Here is a 6,000-nt window from a genome sequence, read left to right as displayed (position 1 = left end):
AAAAAGTACAGACCTGTACAGACCAGTAAAAACCAGTATGGACCAGTACAGACCAGTATAAACCAGTACGGACCAGTATGGAAAAGTAGGGACCAGTATAGACCAGTACAGACCAGTAAGGACCAGTACAGACCAGTACGGACCAGTATGGACCAGTACGGACCAGTATAGGCCAGTATAAACCAGTACAGACCAGTAAGAATCAGTATAAACCAGTATGGACCTAGTATGCACCAGTATAAACCAGTATGAACCAGTACGGACCAGTAGGGACCAGTACAAAGCAAACCAGTCCCCTCCCAGTCCCTCCCAGTTTATCCCAGTCCAAACCAGTGACTCCAGTCCCCTCCCAGGCTGACCCCCGGCCCCTCGGACCAGGGGCGGCTCCTGCTCTGCTCGGCCTCCAACGCGGCCGGAGCGGCCGCGGCCTCGCTGCGGCTGGACATCGCCGGTGAGTCAGGGAAACACCAAAAAATGACCCAAAATAACCCAAATTAACCCAAATTAACCCCAAACTGACCCCACGCTGCGGCTGGACATCGCCGGTGAGTGATGGACACCCCAAAATAACCCAAAATAACCCAAATTAACCCAAATTAACCCCAAACTGACCCCTCGCTGCGGCTGGACATCGCCGGTGAGTGATGGAAACACCAAAAAATGACCCAAAATAACCCAAATGAACCCAAATTAACTCAAAACAACCCCTCGCTGCGGCTGGGCATCGCCGGTGAGTGATGGACACCCCAAAATTAACCCAAAATAACCCAAATTAACCCAAATTAACCCAAATTAACCCAAAATAACCCCAAACTGCAGCTGGACATCACCAGTGAGTCATGGACACCCCAAAAACATCCAAAATTAACCCAAATTAACCCAAATTAACCTGAATTAACCCCACGCTGCAGCTGGACATCGCCGGTGAGTCATGGAAACACCAAAAACATCCAAAATTAACCCAAAATAACCTGAATTAACCCAAAACTGCGGCTGGACATCGCCGGTGAGTCATGGAAACCTCCAAAAAATACCCCAAAATATCCAAATTAACCCAAATTAACCCCAAACTGACCCCTCGCTGCGGCTGGACATCGCCGGTGAGTCAGGGAAACACCAAAAAATGTCCCAAAATAACCCAAAAATATCCAAAATTAACTCAAATTAACCCCAAACTGACCCCACGCTGCGGCTGGACATCGCCGGTGAGTGATGGACACCCCAAAAACATCCAAAATTAACCCAAATTAACCCGAATTAACCCAAAACTGACCCCAAAGCTGCGGCTGGACATCGCCGGTGAGTCATGGACACCCCAAAAACATCCAAAATTAACCCAAAATAACCCAAATTAACCCAAAACTGCAGCTGGACGTTGCAGACGAGTGAGAGAAACGCCAAAATAACCCAAAATAACCCAAAATAACTCAAAATATAAAAAAAAAATCCTAAAAATTAAAAAAAAATCCTAAAAATAACCCAAAATATCCCCCAAATGTCCCAAATCTCCCCCAAAATTCCCCCCAAAGCTGCCCCAGGACCGCCCAGTCACTCCCAGTACAAACCAGTAACCTCCCAGTACAAACCAGTAACCTCCCAGTACAAACCAGTAACTTCCCAGTCACTCCCAGTACAAACCAGTAACCTCCCAGTCACTCCCAGTACAAACCAGTAACCTCCCAGTCACTCCCAGTACAAACCAGTAACCTCCCAGTCACTCCCAGTACAAACCAGTAACCTCCCAGTACAAACCAGTAACCTCCCAGTCACTCCCAGTACAAACCAGTAACCTCCCAGTACAAACCAGTAACCTCCCAGTCACTCCCAGTACAAACCAGTTCCCTCCCAGTACAAACCAGTAACCTCCCAGTCACTCCCAGTACAAACCAGTAACCTCCCAGTACAAACCAGTTCCCTCCCAGTACAAACCAGTAACCTCCCAGTCACTCCCAGTACAAACCAGTAACCTCCCAGTACAAACCAGTTCCCTCCCAGTACAAACCAGTAACCTCCCAGTCACTCCCAGTACAAACCAGTTCCCTCCCAGTACAAACCAGTAACCTCCCAGTCACTCCCAGTACAAACCAGTAACCTCCCAGTACAAACCAGTAACCTCCCAGTCACTCCCAGTACAAACCAGTTCCCTCCCAGTACAAACCAGTAACCTCCCAGTCACTCCCAGTTTATCCCAGCTCCATCCCAGTCCCTCCCAGTACAAACCAGTCCCTCCCCATCCCATCCCAGTTTATCCCACTCCATCCCAGTCCCCTCCCAGTTTGTCTCAGTCCCGCCCCAGTGCCTCCCAGTACAAACCAGTAACATCCCAATCCCCTCTCTGTTCCCTCCCAGTATAAACCAGTGACCCCTCAGTCCCTCCCAGTCCATCCCAGTCCCCTCCCAATACCCTCCCAGTCCCTCCCAGTATAAACCAGTATAAACCAGTGACCCCTCAGTCCATCCCAATCCCCTCCCAGTCCCTCCCAGTATATCCCAGTTACATCCCAGTACCCCCCAGTGACCCCCTGTCCCCTCCCAGTCCCTCCCAGTCCCCCCCAGTATACCCCAGTATATCCCAGTTCATCCCAGTCCCTCCCAGTATAAACCAGTGCCCCCGTGTCCCCTCCCAGTCCCTCCCAGTGCTCCCAGTATCGAGGGGCTGCCGGCACTGGTGCGGGCGGGGGAGGAGCTGGAGCTGCTCTGCCTCAGCCGGGGGGGGCGGCCCCCGCCCAGTCTGCACTGGGACAAGGTACTGGGCAAACTGGGAGCACTGGGAGCACTGGGACAGGGGACTGGGAGCACTGGGAGCACTGGGAGCACTGGGACAAGGTACTGGGCAAACTGGGAGCACTGGGAGCACTGGGACAGGGGACTGGGAGCACTGGGAGCACTGGGAGCACTGGGACAGGGTACTGGGAGCACTGGGACAGGGTACTGGGCAAACTGGGAGCACTGGGAGCACTGGGAGCACTGGGAGCACTGGGACAGGGTACTGGGAGCACTGGGAGCACTGGGACAGGGCACTGGGAACGCTGGGAGCACTGGGAGCACTGGGACAGGGTACTGGGCAAACTGGGAGCACTGGGAGCACTGGGAGCACTGGGAGCACTGGGACAGGGCACTGGGAGCACTGGGAGCACTGGGACAGGGCACTGGGAACGCTGGGAGCACTGGGAGCACTGGGACAGGGTACTGGGCAAACTGGGACAGGGGACTGGGAGCACTGGGAGCACTGGGACAGGGTACTGGGCAAACTGGGAGCACTGGGACAGGGTACTGGGCAAACTGGGAGCACTGGGAGCACTGGGACAGGGTACTGGGAGCACTGGGAGCACTGGGACAGGGTACTGGGCAAACTGGGAGCACTGGGACAGGGTACTGGGCAAACTGGGAGCACTGGGAGCACTGGGACAGGGTACTGGGAGCACTGGGAGCACTGGGACAGGGCGCTGGGCAAACTGGGAGCACTGGGACAGGGTACTGGGAGCACTGGGACAAGGTACTGGGCAAACTGGGAGTACTGGGAGCACTGGGACAGGGCACTGGGCAAACTGGGACAGGGTACTGGGCAAACTGGGAGCACTGGGACAGGGCACTGGGAGCACTGGGCAAACTGGGACAGACTGGGAGTTACTGGGATCAAACTGGGCGGCACTGGGAGTTACTGGAAGTCACTGGGATCAAACTGGGAGGCACTGGGGCCATACTGGGAAACACTGGGAGGCTACTGGGATCATACTGGGAGTTACTGGGATCATACTGGGAGTTACTGGGAGGGAGTGAAATCAAACTGGGAAACACTGGGAGGTTACTGGGATCATACTGGGAGTTACTGGGAGTCACTGGGATCAAACTGGGAGTTACTGGGAGGGCACTGGGACCATACTGGGAGTTACTGGGATCAAACTGGGGGCCCATTGTGGGCGTGGCCTCGCTTTAACCCCGCCCTCCCTCTGGCCCCGCCCCTTTTCTCCCGGCCCCGCCCCCAGGACGGGCGCCCCCTGCCGGGGGCGTGGTCAGAGGACGAAGGGGGCGTGGCCAGGACGCGGCTCGTCTTTCGCCCCGCCCCCGAGGACGATGGCGCCACCTTGCGGTGCCGCGCCGTGACGTCACTGCCCGGGGGCGGGGCCAGCACCAGCGTCAAACTGCGAGTGACGTGTGAGGAACTGGGAGGGACTGGGACAAACTGGGAGGGACTGGGAGGGACTGGGAGGGACTGGGAGGGACTGGGAGGGAACTGGGAGGGACTGGGGGGGACTGGGAGGGACTGGGGGGGACTGGGAGGGAACTGGGAGGGACTGGGACAAACTGGGAGGGACTGGGAGGGAACTGGGAGGGACTGGGGGGGACTGGGAGGGACTGGGGGGGACTGGGAGGGAACTGGGAGGGACTGGGACAAACTGGGAGGGAACTGGGAGGGGCTGGGAGGGGCTGGGAGGTTACTGGTTTATACTGGTCTGTACTGGCTCACACCAGTCCATACCGGTCCATACTGGTCCGTACTGGTCCATACCGGTCCATACTGGTTTATACTGGTCCGTACCGGTTTATACTGGTCCATACTGGTCCATACTGGTCCATACTGGTCCGTACCGGTCCGTACCTGTCTGTACCAGTCCATACTGGTTTATACTGGTCCGTACCGGTTTATACTGGTCCATACTGGTCCATACTGGTCCATACTGGTCCGTACCGGTCCGTACCGGTCTGTACCAGTCCATACTGGTTTATACCGGTCCGTACCGGTTTATACTGGTCCATACTGGTCCGTACCGGTCTGTACCGGTCCATACTGGTCCATACTGGTCCATACTGGTCCATACCGGTCCGTACCAGTCCATACTGGTTTATACCGGTCCGTACCAGTCTGTACCAGTCCATACTGGTCCATACTGGTTTATACTGGTCTGTACTGGCTTACACCAGTCCATACTGGTCCATACTAGTTTGTACCGGTCCGTACCAGTCCATACTGGTCCATACTGGTCCATACTGGTCTGTACTGGCTTACACCAGTCCATACTGGTCCATACTGGTCTGTACTGGCTTACACCAGTCCATACTGGTCCATACTGGTTTATACTGGTTTGTACCGGTCCATACTGGTCCATACTGGTTTATACTGGTCTGTACCGGTCCATACTGGTCCATACTGGTCTGTACTGGCTTACACCAGTCCATACTGGTCCATACTGGTCCATACTGGTCTGTACTGGCTTACACCAGTCCATACTGGTCCATACTGGTCCATACTGGTCTGTACTGGCTTACACCAGTCCATACTGGTCCATACTGGTCCATACTGGTCTGTACTGGCTTACACCAGTCCATACTGGTCCATACTGGTTTGTACTGGTCCGTACCGGTCTGTACCGGTCCATACTGGTTTATACTGGTCTGTACTGGCAGACGGCCCCGCGGAGCTGGCCGTGCTGGGCTCGGGGGCGGTGCCCGAGGGGGGGGAGGCGCTGCTGAGCTGCACCAGTGCTCCCAGTAACCCCCCAGTACGGCTGCGCTGGTGGCTGGGGGGCGCCCCGCTGAGCGCCAGCAGCGAGGGACGGACACCCGTGAGTGAACTGGGATGGACTGGGATATACTGGGATATACTGGGGGGGCCCCGCTGAGCGCCAGCAGCGAGGGACGGACACCCGTGAGTGAACTGGGATGTACTGGGATGTACTGGGAGGGACTGGGGGGGCCCCGCTGAGCGCCAGCAGCGAGGGACGGACACCCATGAGTGAACTGGGATATACTGGGATGTACTGGGATATACTGGGATGGACTGGGGGCGCCCCGCTGAGCGCCAGCAGCGAGGGACGGGCACACGTGAGTGAACTGGGATGTACTGGGATGTACTGGGATATACTGGGATGGACTGGGATGGACTGGGGGGCCCCGCTGAGCGCCAGCAGCGAGGGACGGGCACACGTGAGTGAACTGGGATGTACTGGGATGTACTGGGATATACTGGGATGTACTGGGGGCGCCCCGCTGAGCGCCAGC

This window comes from Passer domesticus, chromosome 33 (assembly GCF_036417665.1).
Source record: "Passer domesticus isolate bPasDom1 chromosome 33, bPasDom1.hap1, whole genome shotgun sequence".
In the NCBI taxonomy this organism is placed as follows: Eukaryota; Metazoa; Chordata; class Aves; order Passeriformes; family Passeridae; genus Passer; species Passer domesticus.
This window is presented reverse-complemented; position numbering follows the sequence as displayed.